At 40.2% G+C, this 15423-nt stretch overlaps 1 protein-coding gene across 1 annotated transcript in view; it reads left to right on the top strand.

The window, feature by feature from the left end:
* The window catches only part of LOC124612453 (mediator of RNA polymerase II transcription subunit 24), a 150461-nt gene that overhangs the window by 1068 nt on the left and 133970 nt on the right, over positions 1-15423 (top strand). The window lies entirely within an intron of this gene.

The raw sequence follows: 15423 nt of genomic DNA, 5'->3' as shown, positions 1-15423 counted from the left end.
AGTAGTATGGTGGGGTGACCTTTTAGAAATGTTTATCACGTTATTTAATTTTTTCTGTTGTACTCTCAAGGAAGTTCCCGTTATCTATGATTGTTTAATATTTTACAGTTGGAAATATACACCACTTCTGCTTTATCTAATATTAAAACAAACGGCAATTGGAAGAATAAATTTAATTGTAGTGTAATGGATATCAACAAGTTTTCAGTACCATGTGTCATTGCCCTTGCAGATAATTCTGAATGTAATCTAAAAACATACACACATCAACAAGACTTCATTCCAATAAAAGAATTTTCTGTAGAGCAACAGGAATTAATAAACCAAAGAACTGAGATATGTTATACTGAAAATGCACAAATATGCTTTCATCACAAAGCAGTACTTGTGGACAAATATGACTTTCTACAGAGATCTTGTTGTAATCCATTTGGTGCAAAGAGCCATTCTGTTAAAAAAGAGTTTATGGATTGTCAATGTGGAAACAGCAAAACAATTGCAAGCCGTGACTAAGAGCAATGTGAAACCTGGTCAGAAGATCTGTCCAGCTTGCAGAAAACAATTTTTAGCAAAGGATGCAGAAAAATCACAGTCAACTTCAAACCAGTCAGAACATGAAGCATATCCAGAAGTATCTATCAGTTCAAGTCTAACTGCTTTTGGGGTCTCCCCTCTAAAATTTCAGAGAGTATCAGAAAGGGATGTGAAAGGTTACACAAAACAAAAAATAAGTGAAGCTCAAGAGGCAATTGTGAATAACATTGCTGCTGCTGGAGGATTCGCACCAAAAGATCTTCAAACACCTAGTACAAGCAAGACATATCCTGATTGTGAAGATTATATAAGTTTAAAGAGTTGAAAGAGAAGTTGCAATTGTCAAGGCAGCATGAAAAATTGCAAATACTGACATTAGTACCACAAAGCTGGACTATAAAAGAGACAGTGCAAGAGATTGGTGTTTCAGAGACGATGGTAAAAGCAGTTAGGAAATTCCAAGCAGAAAATGGTGTATTAGCTCTGCCAAAAAACAAATGTGGCAAGAAGAGTTCAGATGCTGTAAAAGAAAGAGTGGTAACATTTTTTTCAGAATGAAGAATTTAACTGAATTTGCCCAAGTAAAAAAGACTGTGTATCAATTAGAATAGAAGGAAAGAAAGTTTTGATGCAAAAATACCTTCTTCTGAATAATTGAAAGAAATGTTTGCTGCATATCGATTTTAGCATGGGCCTGAAATCGGATTTTCCAAATTTTGCGAATTGAGGCCAAAATGGTGCATCACTGTGGGTGCTGCAGGAACCCACTCAGTCTGTGTTTGCACTTTACACCTAAATGTGAAAGTGATGCTTGCAAGCACTTCAATTAAATAAGATTATAAGAGTCTGATTGCTAAAACAGTGTGTGATTTGGAATCCAAAGATTGCATGCTTCATCGCTGTGAAATCTGTCCGGGAAAAGAACTACTGCAACAGTTTTTAGAAAGTAGTTTTGAAGACAGTGGTCCAAATGTTACCATTGAGTTCAAACAGTGGGTGCACACTGATAGAGATACATTAGAAACCAAGCAGATGACCACCGAGGATTTTATTGAAGATCTGATTTCAAAAATTGACAAACTTTCCACTCCTCATTATGTTGCAAAATACCAGAGCAAGCACTTAAAATGCATAAAAGAAAGCTATAAGCCAACTGAACTGATCATATTAATGGACTTTGCTGAAAATTATTCCTTCATTGTCCAGGATGTAGCTCAAAGTTTTCACTGGAATAACAGCCAAGCAACTTTACACCCACTTGTTGTACTTCAGAAATAACTTGGAGATCAGCAGCATCAGCTACTGTATAATAAGCGGCAGCCTGAAACATGATGCAATCGCTGTACATGCTTTTATAGTGAAATTAATAGAAGATCTGAAGTGTCTCCTTGGAAAAATCACACACATTTAATACTTCAGTGGTGGGTCAGTAGCGCAGTTCAGAAACTTCAAAAATTTTCTGAATCTCTGCCACCATCAAAATGACTTTGGAATCTCAGCTGAATGGAACTTTTTACTGCAAGCCATTTAAAATCTCCATGTGATGGAATTGGAGGAACTGTGAAGTGCCTGGCAGCAAGAGCAAGCCTTCAAAGACCAACTGAGTACCAGATTTTGACACCAACTGATTTGTTTAAATACTGTAGAAAGAATGTCAGAGGAATCCAATTCACTTTGTTTCAAAAGAAGAAATTGAAACATTAAAAACTGAGCAGGGAGCAAGGTTCAAAAATGGCTGCACAGTATCAGGAACAAGAGAGAATCACCATTTTGTGCCATTAAATGAAAAGCAAGTTTGTATTAGAAGAGTATCCAATGATACAAATTCTTTTGTGGCAAATGTTGGCCAAAGTCAAGCAACAGTTCCATTCAGAAATATTACAGCCTTACAGCCGGCCCAATACTTTGCCTGTATATATGATGGAAAATGGTCGATTGGTAATGTGTCTGAAGTTTCTGGTGTTTTGGTCAGTTTCGTGCACCCCAATGGACCTGCACATTCATTCTATTGGCCAGCTAGGGAGGATGCTTGTCGGATTCCAAACCTTCACATTATTTCTGTCATTCCAGCTCCATCAGCAACAAGAATGGGCTGACATTATAGCTTGATAGAATCAACAGTAATTGCTATTAGTAACAAATTTCAGCAAATGAGTTAATAATAACTGAAGTATTTGGCTTGGGAACCATAAAGAGTATGACTGGCACATATATCATTTAATGTAATATAAATGTAGATTTATTTGGCACAACAAGATTTATAGGCCACTTTGATAGCACACTATGATGAATTTACCATAGTTTGACCTTTTGTTTTACAGCTAAGATATTGTAGCCAAAAAGTTGAACAGGTTCACAAAGTTTCATCATGACAGGTCTCTTAGATCCTGAGTAATGGTAAATCAAAGTTGATCATTTAGGCTATTCATTTAAGCCACAATGTTGAGAAATGTAATATAATGAAAACATAGGTTTATTTGTTCTTAAATGCAAAGTCTCCAAAATATAAACAACTTTTTCTGATCAAGCAAGGTGAGCTCTTTTCAGTGGTGCCGAGAACAATCAAATTTGAGTGATCCCTTTTGAGATATTACCTTTTGAAAGTGAGCCAAAATTGACTGATTAAATTTTTTAGCACACTTTGAACTTCAGTAACTCAGTTATTGATGACCTTAGAAGTTAAGTCCCATAGTGCTCAGAGTCAGCCAACTCAGTTATTATTTGAACAGTATGGGTGCCTCTTGCAGAGTTTTATGACATGCTGGCAGGCTTTAGATAACTAAAGTATTAGCTTCAGAAAATTACTCTTTCAGTAGATACAAAGCAATAAAGTATAGCCATCATTTGGTATGACAAGATTTATGAGCCACTTTGATAGCACACTATGATGAATTTACATACTTTGACCTTTTGTACTACAACTAAGCTGTTGTTGTGGTCTTCAGTCCAGAGACTGATTTGATTCAGCTCTCCATGCTACTCTATCCTGTGCGAGCTTCTTCATCTCCCAGTTCTTACTGCAACCTATATCCTTGTGAATCTGCTTAGTGTATTCATCTCTTGGTCTCCCTCTACAATTTTTACCCTCCATGCTGCCCTCCAATACTAAATTGGTGATTCCTTGATGCCTCAGAACATGTCCTAACAACTGATCCTTTCTTCTAGTCAAGTTGTGCCACAAATTTCTCTTCTCCCCAATTCTAGTCAATACCTCCTCATTAGTTATGTGATCTACCCACCTAATCCTCAGCATTCTTCTGTAGCACCACATTTCAAAAAATTCTATTCTTTTCTTGTCTAAACTATTTATCATCCATGCTTCACTTCCATACATGGCTACACTTCATACAAATACTTTCAAAAACGACTTCCTGACACTTAAATCTATACTCGATGTTAACAAATTTCTCTTCTTCGGAAACGCGTTCCTTGCCATTGCCACTCTACATTTTATATCCTCTCTACTTCGACCATCATCAGTTATTTTGCTTCCCAGATGGCAAAACTCATTTACTACTTTAAGTGTCCCATTTCCTAATCTAATTCCCTCAGCATCACCCGACTTAATTCGACTACATTCCATTATCCTTGTTTTGCTTTTGTTGATGTTCATCTTATACCCTCCTTTCAAGACACTGTCCATTCCGTTCACCTGCTCTTCCAAGTCCTTTGCTGTCTCTGACAGAATTACAATGTCATCGGCGAACCTCAAAGTTTTTATTTTTCTCCATGGACTTTAATACCTACTCCAAATTTTTCTTTTGTTTCCTTTACAGCTTGCTCAACCACTGCTTCCCTTTCATGTCCCTCGACTCTTATAACTGCCTTCTGGTTTCTGTACAAATTGTAAATAGTCTTTTGCTCCCTGTATTTTACCCCTGCCACCTTCTGAGTTCGAAAGAGAGTATTCTAGTCAACATTGTCAAAAGCTTTCTCTAAGTCTACAGATGCTAGAAACGTAGGTTTGCCTTCCCTTAATCTATCTTCTAAGATAAGTCATTGGGTCAGTATTGCCTCACGTGTTTCAATATTTCTACAGAATCCAAACTGATCTCCCCGAGGTCGGCTTCTACCAGTTTTTCCATTCATCTGTAAAGAATTCCCGTTGGTATTTTGCAGCCGTGACTTATTAAACTGATAGTTTGTTAATTTTCACATCTGTCAACACCTGCTTTCTTTGGGATTGGAATTATTATATTCTTCTTGAAGTCTGAGGGTATTTCGCCTGTCTCATACATCTTGCTCAGCAGATGGTAGAGTTTTGTCACGACTGGCTCTCCCAAGGCTGTCAGTAGTTCTAATGGAATGTTGTCTACGCCTGGGGACTTTTTTCGACTTAGGTCTTTCAGTGCTCTATCAAACTCTCCATGCAGTATCATATCTCCCATTTCATCTTCGCCTACATCCTCTTCCATTTCCATAATATTGTCCTGAAGTACATCACCCTTGTATAGACCCTCTATATGCTCCTTCCACCTTTCTGCATTCCCCTCTTTGCTGAGAACTGGGTTTCCATCTGAGCTCTTGATATTCATACAAGTGATTCTCTTTTCTCTGAAGGTCTCTTTAATTTTCCTGTAGGCAGTATCTATCTTACCCATAGTGATATATGCCTCTACATCCATACATTTGTCCTCTAGCCATCGCTGCTTAGCCATTTTGCACTTCCTGTCGACCTCATTTTTGAGACGTTTGTACTCCTTTTTGCCTGCTTCATTTACTGCATTTTTATATTTTCTCCTTTCATCAATTAAATTCAATATTTCTTCTGTTACCCAAGAATTTCTACTAGCCCTCATCTTTTTACCTACTTGATCCTCTGTTGCTTTCACTGCTTCATCCCTCAAAGCTACCCATTCTTCTTCTGCTGTATTTCTTTCCTCCATTCCTGTCAATCATTCCCCTATGCTCTCCCTGAAACTCTGTACAACCTCTGGTTTAGTCAGTTTATCCATGTCCCATCTCCTTAAATTGCCACCTTTTTGCAGTTTCTTCAGTTTCAATCTACAGTTCATAACCAATAGATTGTGGTCAGAATCCACATCCCCCCCCTTCCCCCTCCCACCCCGGAAATGTCTTACAATTTAAAACCAGGTTCCTACATCTCTGTCTTATCATTGTATAATCTATATGAAACCTTCCAGTATTTCCAGGCTTCTTCTATGTATACAACCTTCTTTTATGATTCTTGAACAAAGTGTTAGCTATGATTAAGTTATGATCTGTGCAAAATTCTACCAGGTGGCTTCCTCTTTTATTTCTTACTCCCAATCCATATTAACCTACTATGTTTCCTTCTCTTCCTTTTCCTATTGTCGAATTCCAGTCACCCATGACTATTAAATTTTTGTCTCCGTTCACTATCTGAATAATTTCTTTTATGTCATCATACATTTCATCAATCTCTTCTTCATCTCCAGAGCTAGTTGGCATATAAACTTGTACTACTGTAATACGCGTGGGCTTCGTGTCTATGATGGCGACAATAATGAGTTCACTATGCTGTTTGTAGTAGCTTACCTGCACTCTTATTTTTTTATTCATTATTAAACCTACTCCAGCATTTCCTCTATTTGATTTTGTATTTATAACCCTGTATTTACCTGACCAGAAGTCTTGTTCCTCCTGCCACCGAACTTCACTAATTCCCACTATATCTAACTTTAACCTCCCCATTTCCCTTTTTAAATTTTCTAACCTACCTGCCCGATTAAGGGCTGTGACATTCCACGCTCCGATCCATAGAACGCCAGTTTTCTTTCTCCTGATGACGATGTCCTCTTGAGTAGTCCCGATCCGGAGATCCGAATGGGGGACTATTTTACCTCCGATTTTACCCAAGAGGACGCCATCATCATTTAACCATGCAGTAAAGCTGCATGCCCTCGAGAAAAATTATGGCTGTAGTTTCCCCTTGCTTTCAGCCGTTTGCAGTACCAGCACAGTAAGGCCGTTTTGGTTAGTGTTACAAGGCCAGATCAGCCATTCGTCCTGACTGTTGCCCCTGCAACTACTGAAAAGGCTGATGCCCCTCTTCAGGAACCACATTTGTCTGGCCTCTCAACAGATACCCCTCTGTTGTGGTTGTACCTACGGTATGGCTATCTGTATCTCTGAGGCACATAAGCCTGCCCACCAGCGGCAAGGTCCATGGTTCATGGGCGGAGGGGGGGAGAACCAAGCTATTGAACCCAAAAAGTTGAACAGGATCACAAAGTTTCAGCACGACAGGTCTCTTAGATCCTGAACAATGGTAGAACAAAGTTGATTATTTATTCATTTCAGTCGGAATATCAAACAATGAGCCTTTACGAAAAGGTGGCCAGTGGCCCAACCATAATACTTATGGAGCTGTAATTTGGCAGTGCTTCATGTAAGGTCTATATGTACATCCTGTAAAAATTTCAACAACATTGGAGATGGTCAAGTGGAGAGCTTGTCTAAATTTAGACCACTTGACCCACGTGTATTTTCCTGTGTTAAACAATATGTTTCCATGTGCTATACAATTCCCTGTTGGTAGTAAGGCACCTTATATTTCCTTGGTGAACTTGAACTGTAATACGTATCTAGGCATCCAAGCTTCTAGTTTCTGAAAATTATATCCAACATTTATGTAGAAGGAGAAAATATCTCTCTACAATTGGCCAATTACAAAGTTTAATGTATGATATGTAGCCTATATAGTAGAAGAGTTTACAATGCTGTAATACACACTCTCAGTAAAGAAACTTCTAAAGAAATGCCAACTACTGCACAATATATGTAAATAGTGCACAGGGCTATAGATAGAGAAATTGTAAATTAACACATTTGGCTCTAAAAAGGGCAATGCATGAAGCTTTGAGGGATTACTGTACTAGATTTACATTGAAAGACCTCTCACGAAACTCAAATAAATTCAGGACTTATGGAAAAGTTGTCAGTGGCACCAAATTTAATGTCCGTGCATTTATGAATGACACAGGAGCATTCTGAAATTGAGTAAAATCAGAAATTCTGAACTCCATGTTTAAATGTTCCTTTAACACAGGGAAATTTAAGACTATTGTGATAATTTAGTTCTCACATCACCTCAGTGTGAGTGTCATTGATAAACAGCTGAAGTTCCTAAAACTGAGTAAAGCTCTAGGTTAGATGGAATCCCTGCCAGATTCTGCATGGAATTTGAGTAATCCCCTCTTTTAATCATAATGTCCATAGATCCATCAACCAAAAAACTGTGCCTAGAATTGCAAGAAAGCACAGGCCACATTCATCTATATCAAGAGTAAAGTGCCAGAAATATTGATTCCCAAAAAGCATTTGACACATACTATGCCAACACTTATTAATGAAAGGATGGTCATATTGGATATAAAATGAAATTTGTGACTAGATTGTGGATATATTTGTAGGGAGGATGCAGCATCTTATCTTGCCCAATCATCAAACTATGTAGAAATAACTTCTGGTGTGCCTCAGGGTAGTATGTTGGGGTTCTAGCTATTCATGTGTGTCATGACCTGGCATAAAATGTTAATGATAACCACCAACTTTTCACAGTCTAGTACTGCCTGATTAAAACTGCAGAAATACTGTCAGTTCTTGATAAGATTTCAAAGTAGTATAAAGACTGGCAGCTTACTTTTAATGTTCAGATATGTAAAAGTGTGCTTTTCACAAAGTACAAAAAACCTAGGCTACTGTGACACCATACAAATACCTGGTTGTAACAATTTGTGAGGATATGAACTGGAACGATCATATAAGTTGTCGTAGGTAAGCAAGTGGAAAACTTCTGTTCATTCATAGACTACTGGGGAAATTCAGTGGGTCTACAAAGGAGACAGCTTACAAAACACTCATATGACTTTTCCCGGAATGTTGCTCTTGTGTGTGTGTGTGTGTGTGTGTGTGTGTGTGTGTGTGTGTGTGTGTGTACTTGCAGGACAGCACAAATGGTCACAGGCTTGTTTGGCCCACAGAGATGCTGAAAAACCTGGACTGGCAGACTCTTAACGATTAATACAAACTTTCCATGAAAGCCTACTAGCAAAGTTTCAAGAACCGTAATTAATCAAGAAATTTGGGAATGTGGTGAACTCCCTACATACCACTGCCATATAGATTGTGAAGAGAATATTAGCCTAATTACAGTGCCCACAGAGGAGAGAGGAGTCCAAGTAGTCATTCTTCCTGCACTCCATACGTGAATGCCAGAAGGAATCCTAACAAGTTGGTAAATCGGAATTACCTCCTGCTGTGTACTTCACGGATCAACGGAGGTGTGCAGTCCCAACCGTCGGCTTTGACCCGTGGCGTAAGGGTGTTGTGGTGTGTGACGACAAGACGGCGCGGAGTTTAGTTTATGAGTGTGTTGTGTTTGTAGATGTCGTTTTTTTGTGGTCGGTGGTGTCCTCTGGTGGTGTGTTTATGGTTTGCGTGTTGTGTGGTGTATTGGGTTCATTTTTGTATGGCTGCTTGAACTGTTCAGTTGTCGGTTGCGAGTGTTCTTTAATGCATATTCTTCTACAGAAATTGGTTTCATTGAGTTAAGAATTATGTTTCCATTGTGTTTAAGTTATTGTAGTGTTGTTTGCTGTATGTTGCGTGGTAAGTTGTTTAATTTAATTTGTGGCTGCTTTTGTTAGGTATGGATATGACTGATAAATACAATAGTGCTAGTTTGCTGGCTGAAATGGGGGATGATATGCTCTTCCTCATTAAATTCTTGCAGTTTTTCGGGCTGCTGGCTGAGATCATGAAATGCAGCATGTTTCGGCAGAAGATGCGGTTGGCTAAAGTTCCGGCGTCTCGTACTAGGGACTGCTACATGTGGCGCTGCCGAAGGGACAACCTTTGGGGCCACATAAGGTGTGCCTGGTTTGAAAGGTCTAGTTTGGGCAAGAGAGAGAGAGTTTTGATGTCGTATTATTTTTGTTATAGATCCTCTCATAATTTTTGTGCACATGAGACTGGTGTGAGTGAGAGGACTGTTTTTGACTGGTTTTCGTATTGTAGGGAAGTTTGTTCTGAATATATTAAGTACAGGGGTAAGTTGGGTGGGCCTGGGGTCATGGTGGAGGTTGAAGAGTCGCAGTTTGGGAAGAAGTATGGGAGGGGTAAGTCTCTGGTTTGTTTATGGGTGGGGGGGGGGGGGGGGGAGGGGGTGGTTATTCAAAGTGTGTTTTTAGGGTTTTGGAGGGATGTACAAAGAAGGAATTGGTGGGATTAATTGAGGAGTATATAGAGGAGGGTAGTACAATAGTTTCTGATGCTTTCTCATCTTATAGGGGGTTGGGCCAGAGGGGGTATGATCATTTAGTTGCTAACCATAGTTTAGAATTCAAGAATTATGAGACTGGGGCATGCACAAATATGATAGAGGGGTTTTGGGGGACAGTTGAGTCAGTTATTGGGAGGGGGAAGAGGCGCTCTTCTAACTTTCAGTGTCATTTGGATGAGTATTGTTGGTGGAAGAGCATCCCTGGGGCCTATTGCATTGTTTGCATTTTTTTTAAGGGCTATTAGTAAAATGTATAGGCCAAAGGTGGTTGGTTAAGGATGTGTAGGGGGACTGCAGCTCGGTGGGGGGGGGAGAGTTGTTGGTTATGTTTGTGGATGTAGGTGGGTGGGGGGTGGTGGTTGTTTTATGATTATGTTGTGGAGGATCTGTTTTGTTGCAGTTGTTTTTGAGTTGTAGTGTATGACTGAGATTTGTTTATTTTTTTGTATTTATTTGTTGATGGATCTTTGATTTTTGGGGAGGGTGAAGGTTTGATTCCAAGTTTGTTTGTTTAGGTGTTGGTTTTATGGTATTGATAGTTGTGATGGTGGTGTTATTTTTGGAGTTTCTGGGGTTTTATATTGCGGTATCGACAATTGCGGTTGAGCTATGTAGGTGAAGGGAAGTGACTGATTCCGGAGGATATTGTGAGTGTAGTGGAATTTGGGAATTTTGTTTTGTCGAGTCGTGTTGTCATTTTGTGTGATTTGGGATGGTGGTGTGTGTTTATATTTAGTTTGCCCCCACCCAAAAATTCCCTGTCCCATGCTGCTCTTGTTAATTTGATTATATTTTTGGAGGAAGATGTGTGTGTTGGATTTTTAATTTATTTTCGTTGTTGTTGTCATGTTTTCCTAATGATATCATAGGCGCCACATTGGGGTTGTTGTGAATGGTTGTTTCCATCATATTGGTGACGTCATTGGTCAAAGCAGGCGGTTGGAATCGGACACTTATGTAATTCCCACTTCACAGTGGTTTTGCTGCAGAGTAGGTATGTAAGTTATAGATGAAGCTATATTGTAGTTAAAGTTTGACGGTGATAATGATAAACTGTAAATGTTAAAAATGTAAGTGTCGTGTGACTAGGGCCTCCTGTCGGGTAGACCGTTTGCTAGATGTAAGGCTTTTGATTTGATGCCACTTCGGCGACTTACGCGTCAGTGGGAATGAAATGATGATGATTAGAACAACACAGCAAACAGTCCCTGAGTGGAGAAAATCTGCGACCCAGCCGGGAATCGAACCCGAGCCTTTAGAATTGACATTCTGTCGCGCTGACCACTCAGCTACCAGGGCCAGACAACTGCAAATGCTCAGTTTCTTTAAAGTTCAGAGTATACAGTACCCATCCACTTTTGGTCTTGTCAGCCACTAAATAAAGTGTTAACTACACTGTTGAATCCCAAGTTTTATTTCAATGAACATTCTTATTTTATCATCCACTGGCACTACTATTTCTTGGAAAAGAAAGCTGACTACCCTCAGTGATGGTAGATGGAGAATATGAATTATGTTGCATAGATATATTGGTGGCACTGGTTGAGAGAGTTGGGCCTCGTTCTTCCCACACTACCTTTTTCCTTCTGGGTGAGGTTAGATTTCTCCTCTCTCTGTATCCCCACTGTTAGAACTCGGCTTTAACACTGCAGTCGAAACTTTGTCTTTAGCTATGTAATCAGTTTTTGGTTTTCTTTTATCCTCCGAAAATGTCATGACCCAGTTTTGGAATGGATGACATTATCCAGTTCTTGGCAAAGTCCAGAGAATCTAGAATTACGAGATAATGAATACAAGGCATGCAGTAGAAGGAATAAACCCATGAGGTTTAGGCCTGAAGTATTTATTTAAAAATGTCACAATACACCCTTTTAATATTGATGACGTGCAGTGAGCTCAGTGTAGTTAGAAATCAATATGGTTGTATGTGAAGACCTGCAATTAACTAAGTGGATGTTAGTAAAACTAAATCTGCATAGGTTCAAGTGCTGGCCAACTGGAGAGACCCTCACAGCTTTTGGATAGTGGCAGCAAAATGTCACCAATTTATTAGGGAGAGCAGGAAGAGATTGTGGAAACAGTTCCTAGCTGCAGTTAACCATTCCACCAAAAGCACAGTTGTATGGGAGGCCATCAGGATGATTTCTGGAAGATGACCAGTGCTGTAAAGGGGAATGGTAGTCTCTAGACCACTCTACAAAACATTGTTCAGATTATGGTGGCCTATTTTGCCACAGTTACCATGACTGCCATTCATAGGCCAGCTTACCGACACTACAGAGGGACAGCTGAGGGGGCACTTGGCACTTCAGTTCCACTAGTGATGAAGAATACATCTTCTCCATATGGGAGTGGGATTCTGCATTTGCTGCCACTCATGACACATTACCTGGCTTCAATAGCGTCTATTATAGTATGCTACAGCACCTCCCAGGATGTAGCGAAGAAATCCTCCTTGCCCTTTTTTACCTCATTTAGGTGTCAGGTCACTTTCCCGACTCATGGCGAGAGTCCGTTTTAATTACACTTTTAAAACCTCGAAAGGACCAAACATATCTGAGCAGTTATCATAGTGTTGCTCGTACTAATTGTGTGGGAAAGACCTTGGAGCTGATGGTCAACCACCGCCTTGTCTGGATCTTAGAATCCTGACAGCTCCACCTTTGATAACCTGGCCCTCCTTGAAGCAGCTATACAACAGGTTTCCTGTGCCAGCATCACTTCCTGGGTATGTTTTTTTTAACATCAAGAAGGCCTGCTGTATTAGTCAGCAGCATATTATCCTCAGGCAGCTCCTTGAATGGGGTTTTCAAAGAAATCTTCCCATCTATGTATGGTCCTTCCTCTCACATTGCTATTTTAGGTACTGAGTTGGTGACTTCCTCTCTGACCACTGTGAGCAGGAGAATGGTGTCCTCAAGGTAGTGTTTTAAGTGTGAGTGTCTTTGCCATAGCTATTAGTAGTATCATATCCATTGTTGCATGTCCCTTCGACTGTTATTTGTTTGTTGACATTTCTCTGTCTTTTGCTCCTCTTGGAGCCTTGCAACCACAACTCATCAGATACAACTGATTCTTCATTGGTTGGATGAATGGACAGAGAAGAGGTTTTTAAATTCTCAAATAAGAAGTCTGTGTGCATTCTTGTTTAATCATTCCTGTTCAGTTTTAAGCATTCCTGAGTTGCAGATGGTGAACACTTGTTCTTAATTTTAAAGACTCAGTGAGGTTTCTGGGCCTTGCACTTCGCTCGAAACTTATATGTTTGCCACACCTCAGGGATCTGGAAAGATGCTCCCTGAAAGCACTTAATATTTTAAAATGTCTTAGCCACAATTCAAGGGAAGCAGATCTGACATGTCTGCTCTGGTTATGTGGTGCCTTTGAGCTGTCTCAGCTTGTTTATGCATGCACTGAGTACAGCGATACTGTCTTATTTAAAGATGTTGGATGTGGTGGACCATGAAGGACTTAGGGTGGCTCCCAGGGCCTTTTGAACCAGCCCCGTACTGAGCCTTTGTGTTGAGGCTGGTGAGCCACATTTCACGTCAGGGGACACCTCCTCGTGATGTGACATGGCTACAAAACACCGTCCATGCTATACACGCTGCATACCATATCATTGCTTGGCCACCAATGGGAAGGCATTGAGAAACTAGGATTTGTGGAATTCGCATCAAGGATTGCCTTTCAGAGATGAGTGTGGCTGGTTTTAACATTTTGCACCAAGTTTGGAGCAGATCTCCAACTTCGCTCCGACAGAAACCCTGATTTATTGTAGATATGACAAATTTTATGAAAGACTGCACTCTCAGTTCTATATTCCAATCTTTTCTTTTTTCCCTTGAACACTTTCTCATCTGCTCTGATAGCCTTAGTACCCTGCAATTGTTGCAGCACATGTACCCAGCATGGAAATTGGCCCAAATTGTACACAACTAACTGTACTTACCACAGTGGTAGGGGAAGCAGGTGTCATTCTGTTGGATACCAGGGCATGTGGGGATTTCAAAGACGCCCACATGGAACATAATGTTACAGGAGCGCCATTCCCCTGCAGGCTCTCATTTCACTGATGCATCACAGATCCATATAGTTGTGGGAGGAGGAGTGGCTGGCAGTGATTGACAATAAGCTGCAGTTAGTGAAGCCAGCTGTCCAGCCATGGATATCCTCATGCCGTTTGCTCCCGTGAAATGAGGTGGCCCTGACCAGCCTCTTAATTGGGCACTTCCCCCTAACACATGGCTTTTTATTTCAGCGAGAAGACCCTTCCCCCCCCCCCCCCCCCCCCCCCCCCCCCCCAACTGTCTGTAATGCCTGTGATGTGCTTTTCAGTGTACTCCACATTCTAACTGAGTGGATCGGGAGCAGATTTAGATGGAGATCTGTCCTCTATTTTATCTGACGACAAGATTAGTGTGGTCAAGCATTTACTTTTTTTTATGTATGTGGACTCTGGTCTAAGGTTTTAGTGTGTTGCAGAGTGGCTGGCTCTTCCACTTTTATTCCAATGATCAGCCAGCTGCATGTATATCCTGTATTCTTATAATGATTTCCACAGCTTTTTCTCCTTGTTATTGTGTATTAGATCAGCCAACCTAATTTTCATTGTTTTGTATGTGACCAAGTTTTCAGGCTTTCTTTTACGTTTTTATTCGCAGTTCTGATTTAAGTACATTTATGATCTTCCTCTCCACCATCTCATTACATTTTCGAGTGGGCTCTAAAGACCTTGCTGTCTTGCATCCACAAAATAATCATCCTGTGAAATGGCATGGCCGATTTACTTCCTCTTCAATGAAACTATCTGAGCTTTTACTCTGTCTCTAATGACCTCGATGTTGATGGGGCGTTAAACCCTAATCTTCCTTCCTCTTTTCCCCAGTTATTATGCTCTGGGGCTTGCGGACACTTTTGGGTGTGCACATGGTCTGGTGCTTCTACTGCAGATATGTTTTGTGTCATGCCGTTGCAAAAGATGTCACAATAGTGAAGTAGCTGTTGCTTGTTTGTGCAGAGGAGATGATGTACTGTTCTTGGTTTGTCCAGTTTAGTATCTCAGCTGGCAATGTCTTATTGATGGGTGTCATGCAGAAAATATTTAGGGAGAAACATGGTAGAACATCTTCAACAGTGAGACAATTGTGATGTGGAAAATGACTGGCAAAATTTGTGGGGACATAGTCCCAAAAGTTCTGCAGAGGTAGCCATGATATGAACTGCCAACTTAGTTCTGGCTTAAATTGGATGTTGATGTGGCAATTGGTCTTCATTGTGCTGATGTCTTGTTCATTACTGGTTGTTAAATGTATCTCCTTGAAAGTTCTTTGACCCAAGATGGGCACTAGTTCTTCCTATGGATGGATGGTAAACCCTTGGATGAGAGTCTTATGGGGGTGATTGTTGGGAATGTAGGACGACAGATTAGGCTATCTTCAATCAGAAAGATTCCCAGTAATTAGTAATAAAATGATATTTATTAAATGTGAATAAATACTCAACTTAAATTATGCTTCTTCAAGTGAAATGTCCAGCACAATTAGATATTTGAAATTATTACAAGTCCTGTAAAACATTAAAGTCTTATCACTGGGCCTGTGAATGATGCCTATGAAGAG

Source organism: Schistocerca americana, chromosome 4 (genome assembly GCF_021461395.2).
Source record: "Schistocerca americana isolate TAMUIC-IGC-003095 chromosome 4, iqSchAmer2.1, whole genome shotgun sequence".
Taxonomy (NCBI): Eukaryota; Metazoa; Arthropoda; class Insecta; order Orthoptera; family Acrididae; genus Schistocerca; species Schistocerca americana.
The sequence above is the reverse complement of the archived record's forward strand: the minus strand, read 5'-3'. Positions and strand labels throughout refer to the sequence as shown.